Genomic DNA, 13,914 nt, shown 5'->3' with positions numbered 1-13,914 from the left:
TTCTTTTAACTTATATCCGTAGTAGATGACTTGAGGTAATTAAGCTAATGTAACTTCTGGAGAAAGACAATATAATCAAGAGAAACTACTGGAAAATGGAAATTAAAAGTAGTGGCAAAAATCACAATTACTTTTGCACCAACCTAATGGATTGTAAGAGATTAAACTATGATTACATTTTGTGTCTAATATTCTTGGCAATTATTGATGACCCTTCAACTTGGTAATTTGTTATACCTTTTCCGACTTGAACTACTGGGAATTCAGAGCCATTTTATTCATATTAAGGGCAGATAGCTGCCCAAAGTGGCCCTGACCAGTGAAAGAAATCATCATCAGGAAACAAAGAGTAAATCTAATTTATGCACATTAGACCCTATTATTATAGGGACCAAATGGTTACTTTGAAAATTTTCTCTGTATTTGGCTCTTTCTCTGTACTTACAGAACTTCCATTCTAAAAGGGGACTCACAGATGTCAGACCAGTATCATGGTCTGAAGACTCTCCTGGTCTATTTCTCCATCTTCCATTTTACAGACACTACCTCTAATTAATTCTAATTCCGTGTTGGCATCTGCTCCTTAGAGAACCCAAAATGACTCAAATGCTCTTCCCAAATTTGTACGCCTGAATAATTCTCATTAGTAATAACTAAAAAAGAGGAAAGAACTGACGAACAGGTTTTTAATAATGCAGTCTTGGTAGGGATGAAAGAAAGTGAATGAATATTTTCTCTGTCCTTCATTCACTGTGGAAGACAGAAATAATACTTGTGTAAGGGAGTTGATAGTTGAATTGGGCATTCCACCATGACTACGCTTCTACAGGAAGTCATTTTGATTAAATCTATGGCCTTTTATGCCTGTGGTCTGGGGAGAGAGTTAAGACCAAATCCTCAGTGCCTCTTTGAATAGTATTGCACGAAACAGCCTTTCCACATTTTCTCTCCGAGGCATTAAAGCTACTCATGACCTCTGGAACCACTAACATCTCAAACCCAAGGTATCATAATTTCTCCCTATTTTTCCAGACTGGAAAACTGAGTTTGGTACCATTCCTCTGTGTGTGTTACAATTAAAGGCTATTTGATTTACTATTTCAACTCTTTATTAATATTTATTTTATAGTGACTGCTAGACTACCACTTATTTGAGGATAAGAAAGGAGGCTGGCTTTTTTAATATTGCCATCACTTATTACAATGACTGGCACATGGAGTGTCCCTCACATATCTAAGTGAAGTGAAAAATGTTTCATTATTTGACTTTTGAGCATATAAACTCTCTCTTTGCTGACTTTGGATTTTCCTCAGTTAATGACTTTGTTGCCATATGTATCTATTTAGAGATATGTATTAAGAAAAAAAGAAACATGGCAACAAAAACACACTGCATTCTTGTAATATGATATTTTTGGCAGTGCATTGCTGAATGATTTCTGTGGTAATATAATTGTCTTCGCCAAAGCATATTGAGGAAAATAAGATTGAACAAAGACGGTATTTAGATTTTAGAACATTATTTATTAGCCACAATTCCTCAGTTATTGAAAATTAACTCTGCCAATGCCAATGTGTAAGGTATTTTTTCCATTAATTATAGAGACATTCATTTCTTGGCATTCAGAACCACTAATAATATTGCCCTTTAAAAATAGAAATTTAAAAGAGGAAAACAACATTTTAAACTGCAGTTCTGGGTCAATGTTCTGAGAGGGCAGAATTCTTGAACATATGGTTACTTGATTATATATATTTATAGGAGCTATCTATGGTGTTAGATATCTATCAGTTTTACATTTTTACTTTTATAGAGGAAGTGAATGCCAAATTTAGAAGTCTCTTAAAATATAAAATGCTGAGTAAAAACTAAAGTAAAAGTGTTATCTAGGAAAGGGGAAAAATGAATTCATGGCTCTTGAATAGAGTTTTCTCTAACCAATACCACCCCTCCAGTAACTACCTGGCAATATACAGAGAGTCCACTAAGTACTTAACCATAATAAGACCAAGTATGAATGGTGCTTTTATTCCTCTAGAGTATCTAGTGGTTTTCCTAGAAGGAGGGAAGAGATGTGCAAGTAACATCATCTGGGAACAAGAAGCCTCACACATACCAGGAAGAAATGTATGCCATCAACTCTGATCCATTATGACTTTTGAGGCAGGGGTCACACAGGGTAAAGAGGTACCAAGGCCCCAGTCACTGGGACAGGTCAGGGTACCAGGGGCAGGAAGAAACCCCTGAGACACTGGGAGCTCTAAATTCTGCAGGTAGGGTGGAGTTCAGAGCAGAGACTTGTCTCTGATATGCCTTCCAGGGTTTAATTACCATTATGGTGGGCCATCTTTTATACCTTCTCGCGTTATATAATATATTTCATACTTTTATATATTTAAACATAGTGGCTGGGCACGGTGGCTCACGCCTGTAATCCCAGCACTTTGGGATGTCGAGGTGGGTGGGTCACCTGAGTTTGGGAGTTTGAGACCAGCCTGACTAACATGGAGAAACGCTGTCTCTACTAAAAATACAAAATTAGCCCGGGGTGGTGGTGCATGCCTGTAAGCCCAGCCACTTGGGAGGCTGAGGCAGGAGACTTGCTTGAACCCGAGAGGCAGAGGTTGCGGTGACCTGAGATCGCGCCATTGCACTCTATCCTGGGCACCAAGAGTGAGACTCTGTCTCAAAAAAAAAAAAAAAAAAAAAGTAGTAAGTATACTTGTTTTATATTGTTTGATAATTCTAGTATTTTAAGTCTCTATGAGTCAGATGCTTCGTTAAGCCTGAGCTGGGGGAGGGATAGCATTAGGAAAAATACCTACTGTAAATGATGAGTTGATGGGTGCAGCAGACCAACATGGCGCATGTATACACCTGCACGTTGTGCACATGTACCCCAGAACTTAAAGTATAATAATAATATGCCACCATTTTTCTTGGACATCTATCAGTGAGTATTTTCTGATATTTGAATTGAAAGTGGATGCCTTGAGAAGAGATTTATATTTGCTTCCGCCAGGCATTTGAAAATACTATTTTCCAGCCAGGGCCACTTCACGCTTAATTCTCAACTTCAGGTGGTTTACATTTCTTAGGATTCAGGACGCAAACTTACCTGAGAACCGACTTAATGTTGCAAATCCTTAGGGGGAATTTTTTCTCCCTTTAGTCTGTGACTATTTTCTAGGTAGATCATTTTCCTTGCTGCTCACTGAATATGTATCTGCGTTTTTAGGACTCCCTTACGCTGAGGTCATTGTCTTTGGATTTGGGGGGTTCTCCTAAAAGATTCTACAATTTGAGTAGGCTGTGGACTTTTCCCCTCACAAGTATTAAACTTGGCAAGTTTCCTTAAGGGAAATGACAAATATAGGGCTCCACTTATGTTCTGGACTCTATAGATCCAGGGAGTTGCAATGTTTTTCTGCTAAGGGCCATATAATATTTTAGTGTTTGCAGGTCATGTACTTCAGGCCACATTATTTCTGTTGCCTATTTTTTTTTAATTTTTCTTATAATTCTTTAAAACTGTAATAACCATTCTTGGCTCCTGAGCCATAAAAAACCAGGCCATGGTTTTGATTTGGCCCATTGCTTATAGACTCCTGCCTAAGAGTCTAAATTCCCCTTTCACATATTTTTTGACCTCAGAGATCCTTCACAGTTCATTGATGTCTTTTTAAAGTCTATAAAATATATTTTTTTCTGGCATTTTCAATAGTTTTCAGTTGGAGTGTCAGGCTATCTGGTGCTGCTGAGAATAGAACTTTTATTTTATGCAGTCTATAAATATTTATTTAGATTACTGCCCACATTTGCCATTTTCTATTTTTCCCATGTTTTTAATCTCAGACCTTCTTTCTGGCATAACCTTCCTTCTCTTTGAAATATATTCCTCAGCTGTTAGTCTGTTGGTTAAATTCTTGCAATGTGTATTATTTTTAAAAGATTATTTCACCTTGTATGCAATTATATGTTCAATTTTTTTTTTCCTCAAAACTTGAAAGGAACTGTTGGTTTCATTTTATTTACCCTGAATGGGATTAACTGTACTTTCTAATTTTGGAGAATTATATTTTTTTATTAACCCTGGGAAAATCTCAACAGCTATCTCTTTGAATTATCGATCCCTCATTCTATTTTTCTGTTCTTTTGAAACTCCGATTAGATACGTGTGAGACCTCTCAGAGTCCTTTATGTCTTTTACTTTCTCTTTCATTCTCTCCCTTTATTTCTTTCTCTCTCTCTTTCTCCCTGCACCCCTCCCTATATGACTTTCCAGTAATTTTCTTTAATCTATTTTCTAGTTCACTCAGGCTCTCATTGGTTACTGTTCTGTTTTTTAATTCGTATATTGTATGTATTTTTGTTTCTGTAGGTTTTTATCCTTTTCTATTCTAATTCATTTTTGGTCATCTCTTATTATCTCATGTTGGTTTTTTTCATTTACATCCTTAAAAACATTAAACATGCTGGATTTTATAGCTTATGTCTGATAATTACAACATCTGAAGAGTCTGAAGTTCTATTGGTGTTATTTTGTTCACTGTATCTGATGGTTTTATTGGGATATTCCATGTGTTAATTCAATGATGCCTACAATGAGAAGGTAGGCTTTCCTCAGGTACCTGGGTGCTTATCAAATCCAGGAAAGTTGGTTTAAATTAATTAAATTAAATTAATTAAGACTTTTAAACCAAGTGAGTAGTAATCATTTAAATCCATTTAAATGTCATTCCTGCATGTGGCCTTACTTTACGGCAAAGTTCTCAGGGACAGTATATCACTCTACCCATGACCGAATCAGAGATCAACAAATTTTGTTGCTATTTCTTTTGGCAGTATTTGGTTATTTTTCTAACTTATGTTTTCACTAATGGTGAATCTCTTCCGAGGCACAAGCTTTAAGGGTTTTCTGTGTTCAGACTCTCCATTAGCTTTTTATAATAAAAGCTCTTTGTTGCCACGAATCAGCAAATGTTTCCAGGTGCTGCTGTATTCAGTGATTTCTATGCCTGCTTTGTTTCTAGCCTCTTGAGATTTTTCCTTTTTTCTCCACCTATATTTAAAAATGGACATCTTTAATAGTTTCTGTGTCATATTTAGGTGTTTGAGAGCATGAGAATTTTCAGGATTTAAAAAATATTGTGTTAGACATCTAACTTTATTTTTTTTTTCCTTCAGAAAATATAAAATACTTAAGATACAGGTTCTAATCTTTCACTGGAGTTAGTTACTATTACCATCATCTTAGGGAAGTCATTTACACTTAGAATCTCAGTTTCTTTGTCAATGAAATTAGGGTTCTAAGAATACCAATCTCACTATACTGCAGGCTGGTGTGTATATGGTAATGGGTATCAACATACTTTTCAAAACCATTGTTAAAGCAAACTATGGCCTGAAAAGTACTCTACTTCTATATTTGAGTCCTTGTGGATGAACTGCAACCTAACTTAATAGGTAGACACGATTGAAAACCTAACTTACGAGTATGTGCTTGTAACAATAGCTGAGTCTTGGACAATCCCACTAGCCATACTTCAACCACTCATACACTGCTGAGTGTTCAGACTGTGTTGAAATAAGGCCAACGATGAGCTGTAACCAACCCAGTTGTTTCTATACCTCACTTTTGATTTCTATATGTCACTGAGACAGCCAAGTGTGGAGGGGTCCCTAGGGAAACTCCAGCCTGTGCACTGGGAGAACAGGGTGGGGTTTTGGGATGTTCTCATCATTTGCAGGAAGGAGGAGCCTGGCCTCTCCTGTCCCAGAGTGGAACCTGGAATTCAATCTGCAAGGCGGGAAGCCTATACTAGCAGGACTCTCACATTGCTGAGGGTCCCTGTTTCCCTTTTCCCCCCGCTTTTTTTCTCAATAAATTCTATTTTCCTCACCCTTCAAAGTGTCTATAAGCCTAATATTTCATGGGTGTGTGACAAGGACCCTATTTTCAGCTGAACTGAGGAGAAAGTTCTACAATATCACCTCCCAACCTTTTTTTTTGATTCTATAAATTTATGCTCACCATGAGGCATCCCTGGAGTCTCTTTGAATCTGCTGTGAAACTGGGGGCTGCCTAACTCATGAATTGTTCATTGCTCAATTAAACTTTAAATTTAATTTGAGTGAAATTTTTTTAACACCATAATGAGCTATACAAACATTCAATATTATTATTATTATTATCATCATTATTCACATGCCTCAATCAGGTTCTCTAGCCAAAAGTTAGAACAATTGCTGATATATAATGATAAATTTCCAATGTTTCTGATACAGAAAAAGAGTGTTTCTCCGTGGACCTTATGAAAATGAATACTATTTTTTGGAAAATAAAACAAAAATCACACCTACAATTAAAATGAAAACTTATTTATATGTATGTATCACTTAGCAAAATAAGTTTAAATAAAATAAGTAAAACACAGTTCTCTGATAATACTCTTGTTAACTTGGTAATATTCCAGGGAAGAAACAAAATATCTCTTATTCCTAAGCCAAAGTCAAATACGAATATTCACTTTCTCAATATAAAATGCTGTTCACAAGCAAGGTAGAATTAAACTCTCACAAATAGTTTCAGGAACAAAATATTCAATTATCTGCATATTGTGGTATATATGCCATCTATGCAATTTAAAAGACTGTTACTACAAGTTTTGATTACAGAATCTATCTTTTCCTTATTTCCTGCAATAGGTTTGCATGTAAGTTGTAATCATAATTATTCATACAACTTACAATGATGTATTATGTTTCTGTGCTATATTATTTATTTGCCTGAAAAAGAATTTACTATTTTACCTTCTAGCAAGGGCAGTACAGGAGGACAGACTTTTTTCTGAACTATAAATTGTTGAAAGTTCATCTAGTTATGCATATGCTTTGTTTCAGGATCACACGGTTACATTTGGGGCTTCTGTGGGAAATACTATTGTACTACATGTTTATTTTTTGGCTAATTTTTGGTGAAGAATCAAAGCATTGAATATCAATGCCAGAAGATATATTATCCTTCTTAGTTCAGTAAGAATTTATTTTAACTGGGCACATTTAGAAAATTTATGACAGGGAAAGTAAGGCTTGCTTCCAGAGAGCAAATGCAAAACAGCAAATCAGAATTCAACTTGAAATACTTTTTTTAAGTTTCTATTTATCTATTTTTTGAAAGTTTTAAAAAAAATCTTCAATTTCCGAAACACTAATAGAAATAGCTAACACTATAACTATACTTCTAAGTACTGAATAATGTTATTTTACTTAAACAGCCCAATAAACTTGTGTGTCTGTTTCCTACAGTTGAGAATACACAGAAAATTGTGTAAATAACTAGTACAAGGAAATTTAGATAATAGGGAGTGAAGTCCAAATTTGAACAGGGCGTTGGAGTCTGTTACCCGCTCTCTATATTGCCTCCAAGTCAGTCGTTAGGGAACTAATTTTTCATTCCCAGTACTATTGATGAAGTCCTCATCACTTTCCTGGTTTTTGAGTGATTGGTCTTAAAAATATTTGAATTTTAAAAGACTGCTTGATGGTTTAAATAATGTTTTATTCATCTAACTTCAGTGAATATAATAAGGCAAAATGAAGAAAATCAAGGCAGCTGAAAGGAATCCATTTTTGTATTTGGGGACACCCAGGGAGCATGCTCTGACCAGTAAGTGTCATTCCTTAATTTTGCAGCTATTCTTTAGCTTTACAATTCTAAATTAGTTCTAAATGCATTACCAAGAGAGCTTTAGTATTCCCCTCAGCTCTATTAAATTTTAGACAGGCATTTTGACTTTAGGTCCCTGACCTTCCTTTCTTAGAGCATTTACCTAAGAAAATTTTCCTTTGTAAATTCTTTTTCTGACTCCTTCAGATGTAAATCTTCCCCTGACCTCTTGCCAGTGTTACAACCTTGGAGTGCATTTCTCAAAGACCTTGAGGCCATCCCTTGGAAATATAATCAAGAAAGATAAGGCCAAAGTCTTCTAATCTCTGTGGAAGGGTAGGAGCCAATTAGCAAATACAGATGACCTAATCACATTAACCAACTCCCCACTCCCTCACACCAAAGTCCTCTAGTACTTTTCCACTAGCTTACCCCAGCATTTAAAAGTCCTCCTGCCTTTTGTTTCAGCCAGGCCCTCTACCCTACTGCCACGGCCTTGACTCCTATTGCACTTGTCTTGGATAAAATCTTTCTTGTCATGTTTAACAAGTGTTCAGTACAACTTTTCTTTTACAAGGTCAAGATATCCCTCCATATCTCTGGAGCTGAGATCAAGATCCAGAGGTGGACTCTTTTTAAATAAATATTTATGTATGTTGTTGACTGCTTTATATTGTTCTCTTCTTTCATTTTTAGTTATTATCTTAGCTAGTACTTTCTGATAATTTTTTTGAAGTGATCCAGCCTATGTAGACTCAGATGTAAAATCCAACGTTAGTCAAACACAGTAAATTAGGATATGTTCCCAGATGAAAGACATCCTTTAGCTTTGTCATATTCAACAAATATTTCTATCTTTATATAAGCATCTCCATTTAACTATTAATAATTGCTAACGCACTAGGCACTTTTAAAGTGCTGGGTTTATAATGGAACAAGTGAGACAAATTCCCTGACCTCAAGGGTCTGGCATTCTATTTCGTTATTATGAGTTACAAAAACAAAAAGACCTCTACTTCATATTATGTAAGGATGAGCAAAAATCCTAAGCTGGAAAGGATAAGCACTGGACCTTTGAGCATTTAAGATGTTTAGTAAATATACACCGTTAGGATAAGGTTTAACGTTTCAAAACAGTACTGCAGTTTTGTATTCTTTCTGTATGTTTTCTTTATGTTGTGCTCCTATTTTCTGCAGAAGGTCATTCACTGCTGATACACACTTTGTCAATTATGATATTTAGCTCTGGCTTGACATGACTTGCCCTCTGCGAATCCTTAGAGCTGCTAAATGGAGCAGAATGCTGAGCTGATTGAGGAACGGAAAACTTATATTTCAATAAGGTTTTTGAGAAGACACATGCCTACATAATATTGGGTGAGAAAAATGAAAAATTCTATATGGGGCAAGAAAAATTGAGAAATTTGTTAAGAGTTTATGCAAAAGTCAAATGTTTTACAATCTATGATATTTTCCTGATAGTATTTTACTGATATTAAATGGCCCTAGAGTTTTCTCTCTTATGTATCTACATCAGCATTTTATTTCTTTATCTTGCTATAGAATACCTAATTTATTTAAATGTTACTGTATTTTTGAATTGTGATACAATTATATTGCCATGTCAATAATGGTATTTATTTTTATCGCTGTCCTAAAGGTAATAACATGCTCATTACTGACTGTATTAGAAACAGAATGTGGGTACAGTTTCTGGGTAACATTGCAGAGATCTCATTTCTGTGACTTGATCAGGTACTTTAAGAACTGTAATAATTAGAATAAGCACAATTATTTTGGTTTATTAGTGTTAAATAATGAGAAAAGACAAGTCTGAAACGAACTGTTTTTCAGGAAAAAAAAAAATCTATCTGTTAAGAGGAATTCTGTACAAAACAACTGTTCAGCCATAAGCTTTAAATTAAATCTTGTTACCAACAAGAAAGTTATAGCCTATTGATTTTCTTAGCCGTTAATTCACTGAAGGCATCATTTCAGTCTCTATAGAATTTAGCTGTTTTAATTTACTTATCAAAGCTAAGGATAATCAGCTTCCTTTACCCTTTCACTAGGCAAATCAACAGAGTAATTTTCTCTAATCAGATACTATTGAATTGCAAAGAAACAAATCTCATAGCACCCTGGCTGGTCACTTCAAATAAACAAACAACAAACAGACAAATCTCTTAATAAAACCATTATTTTAGTTTCATAAGGGTGACTGAATATATGGTAATACCATTGCTTTGCGCACCATAACACCACTGGCCATCTACTTCTTTTTTTATTTTGCTTCTGTGTATATGTCTTCGTGTTTCTGTGTGCTGCAGTTAAAAAGTTGGCAGTGTGTTGAATTGCCCATTATGTCTAAATATTGAATTTGATGCCAAATTCAACTTCTATGACAAAGAAAACACAACCTTTACTCAGGTATGTAAATCTAAATCCCCTGTTGAAATTCCAGCATTAGTTCTTTCTTGAACTTTGTCTGAACACTATTATCCTATTGCTCTTTATCTAGCCACATTATCAAGTAAATTCATGCATGCTTGAGGTTTTAGTTACCATCAAGGAGATATGCACTATTCCATCCAGCCTTGAGCCTCCTTAAATCTCAGCCTTGTCATATTACAATTATTATGAAAGGAAATAATAATGAAGACATCTTTTTAAAATACCCTACGCTTATATAACTTGGTAAATATGCTCATGTATATTATCTTGTTTTACATATGAAATACACTGAGTTTAGTGGTAAAGGTAGTATTTTTTCCCTGACGTGTCATCTAATTAGATGCCCTAATATTGCCTCAAGCCTAACATCAACAAAATTCACCTCACTTTCCTACCCTCCCCATTGCTTCCTCTCAGAAATCCAGGCTAGGCACCTCCGCTGCCTTCTCTGCCTTTTACCTGTTCTGTGAGAACATCCTATTGTTTGTTTGAGATGGCTTTTGAATCTATACCGCCTCTACTTCCACATCCCTTCTGCATTTTTGCTCTTCATCATTGCATAGTTAACTCACTCTAACAACTTCCAGATGGTTTCCTTAACTAGATTTTTTTCTCTTCATACAGCCTACTGAAACCAAGCCATCTTCCTAGTCTGAGAATTTCAGCAGCAGGCAAGCTCAAAGAAAATCACTGTTTTTCCATTTTCCTTTTTATAAATCCAAACTCCTACTAGGCATCTAAGGAACTTTATTCTCTGGCCCATCTTGCATTTCTCACTTTATTATCTTTTAGTACATCCCAACACGGCCTCCTGAGTTCAGTCAGATTTGACTCTTTAGTATTGGCCTTACACACTGCTTTCGTTCTGACACCTGGATTTTGGCATATGACGTCTGACACTTCACAAAGTCTGTTCTTAACCATACCGTAAAGCCGAAGTCTAATCCCACTTTCTCAAATCCTTCCAGCCAAAACTTAACTCCTCTTCTGAACCTTAATTTTTATACTTGTAATGGTTAGCTCTTTGTTTTTCTTTACTCTGTCTTACTACATTCACTTAGAGGTCATATTGCAAATGCCATTTTTTTTTTCCATGCAGTGTGAAACATCTGAATTGTATTGTTTTTGATACTTAGATTCTATGTTTTGTGGGGCAGCAGGAAAATTATTTTTCCTTTTACTTTCTTCTTTTTGCCTAAACTCCTGTGATTGGTTACACTTTAACCTGCTGTACAGACACTCAGATTGGCATGTAGATGGTGAGCGCTCCGCATTTGGTTTGTCTTTCACTATGAATTTGTGGTGACTAGAAACCTCTGCTCCTCAAACTAATGATTCATCTCAAGTTCTAAATACAAGCATCATGGCAGCTTGGGACTGCAAGGTAGTATGGTCGACCATGAGTACCCAAATTAATTTATTTCATATGGGCCAATATATCCACAAATATCAATAAAATGCTTTGTTTTCCTTTTTAAAGTTGAGTAACAAATTTACAATGAGTATTTTTTTGTTTCTGTTTCACCATGTCAGCCAGGAGGGTCTCTATCTCCTGACCTCACGATCCACCTGTCTCAGCCTCCCGAAGTGCTAGGATTACAGGTGTGAGCCACCGCACCTGGCCTAGAGTGAGTGTTATTTTAAGATGATTACTGAACGTGTCAAGGGGCTAAGTTTGACATTAAGCCTCGTACGTGAGATCACTGACTAAGACAAACAACAACAACAACAAAAAAAAAACCATAACTAAAAACCTTAGTTATAACATTTAGTCTTTGGAAGAGGGAGAATAGGAGTCATGAGCAGAGACTTGTGTAGATCATCATTTTCAATCTTCTGTTAAAGTAGCTTAAGGAGTTGATACTTCTTAATAACGCAAAGCACCATTTTTTAAATGAATACATTAAAATAAAAATAAGCTTCTAACAAAGTCCATTTTTTATAACATATATCAAAGTGTCAGGTGCCACAAAACTGACATGACTTGCACTGATTCAAGCACTTGGTCTGGAGGTTGAAAGGGCACCAATGAGAAGTGTGACATTGGGCTTTATGAGAAGCATCAGTAAGCTTCCTAAGTGGCATGTTTTTAGCAAGTGCTATGGACTACAAAATCAAAATCAATGTTTTTGTTTTGTTTTTTTTTTTTGTAGAGACATTAACTTTCATTTGAAGGCAACTATTTTCCTCAGTTCTTTCCTTTTTCTAATACTTTTCACGGGTAATAAAATACATATAACATAACATTTCTCATTTTAACCATTTTAAAGTATGAAATTCAGTGGCATATAGTAAATTCATTGTTGTGCAGCTATCACCTCTGTCTAGTTTCAGAATATTTTCATCAACCCTAAAGGAAACCCTGGACCCACCAAGCAGCTATTCCCTATTTTCTCCTCCACCCAGCCCCTACCACCACTAATCTGCTTATTATCTCCATAGAGTCACCTATTTGGGTGTTTCATATAGACAAAATCATGCAATATGTGGCTTTCTGTGTCTAACTTATTCAACTAGTATCGTATTTTCAGATTCATTCATGTGGGTACTGAAATGGCCTCATTGTCTGGAGTAACACCTGAGGTTTGTTGTTTCACAGCCATGGAGAACAAGGACATGGACATGTAAAGAGTGAGGTTGAGAGTGGAAGTTTAATAGGTGAAAGAAAGAGAACAGCTCTCTGCTGCAGAGAGGGGACTCAGAAAAATGGGTTGCTGAATCCTTGGTGAAATGCAAGGGGTCTTATAGATAAGCTGGTGAGGAGGCAGTGTCTGATTTACATAGGGCATGAAAAACTGGTTAGACCACCAGGTGTGTCATTTGCCTAGGATGCAAATCTCTCGCAGCCTCCACCCTAATCTTTTATTATACAGGCAAGTTATCTGCCTGAGCTGTGCCATGTTGTCCATTTCTTTGTTCTTGTACACATGGTAACACAAAGGGAAGATGTAGCCTCTATGTTGGATATGCCTGGCCCCGAGGTAGCCCTTTTCTATTGGTGCAGCTGCCAGGATTAGCCCATGCAAGCTTCCAGCTTGCTTATTTATATTTGCAGCTCCAGTTTTCAGGCTGCTCTTTGTTAGAAAAGAAATCCTTTTGGGGGCTGCTTTTTGTTAGAAGGGAAGCTTTGCTGAGGACTCTTTTGCCCTCACTATCTGCCTAAATAATTTCTTTCTATCTCCTGTATCAGTAGCATATACTAGTACTTTATTCTTTTTATGACTGAACATATTCCATTGCTTGGTAGTACCACATTTTGTTTATTCATTCATTAGTTGATGACAACTTTTCAGTTTTTCTTTCTTTTTGGTTATTGTGAACAGTCCTGCTCTGAACATTTGTGAACAAGTATTTGTTTAGACATTTGTTTTTTATTCTTTTGGGTATATCTAGGAATGGAATTCCTGGATCATATGATAATTCTCCATTTAACTTACTATGGAGCCATCAAACTGTTTTCTACAGTAGCTAAATCATTTAACATTCCCATTAGCAATGTGTTACAGTTCTAATTTCTCTATATCATCATCAACACTTGTTATTTTCTATTAAAAATGTTTTATTTTTATTATAGCAATCCTAGTATGTGGGAAGTTCTGTAGTTTTGATTTGCATTTCTCTAATGTCTAATGACACTGAACATTTTTTCATGTATTTGTTGGCCATTTGTATTTCTTCCTGTGCCTAATACTATACATTGATCCTGTAATTCTAATACTTTTAATCTATAGCATAATTCAACCTATATTCTCCTAAGGATTATCTATAGGCTAATGCTAAAAGATGTTTT

The sequence above is a fragment of the Nomascus leucogenys genome, chromosome 2 (genome assembly GCF_006542625.1).
Source record: "Nomascus leucogenys isolate Asia chromosome 2, Asia_NLE_v1, whole genome shotgun sequence".
In the NCBI taxonomy this organism is placed as follows: domain Eukaryota; kingdom Metazoa; phylum Chordata; class Mammalia; order Primates; family Hylobatidae; genus Nomascus; species Nomascus leucogenys.
The sequence above is the reverse complement of the archived record's forward strand: the minus strand, read 5'-3'. Positions refer to the sequence as shown.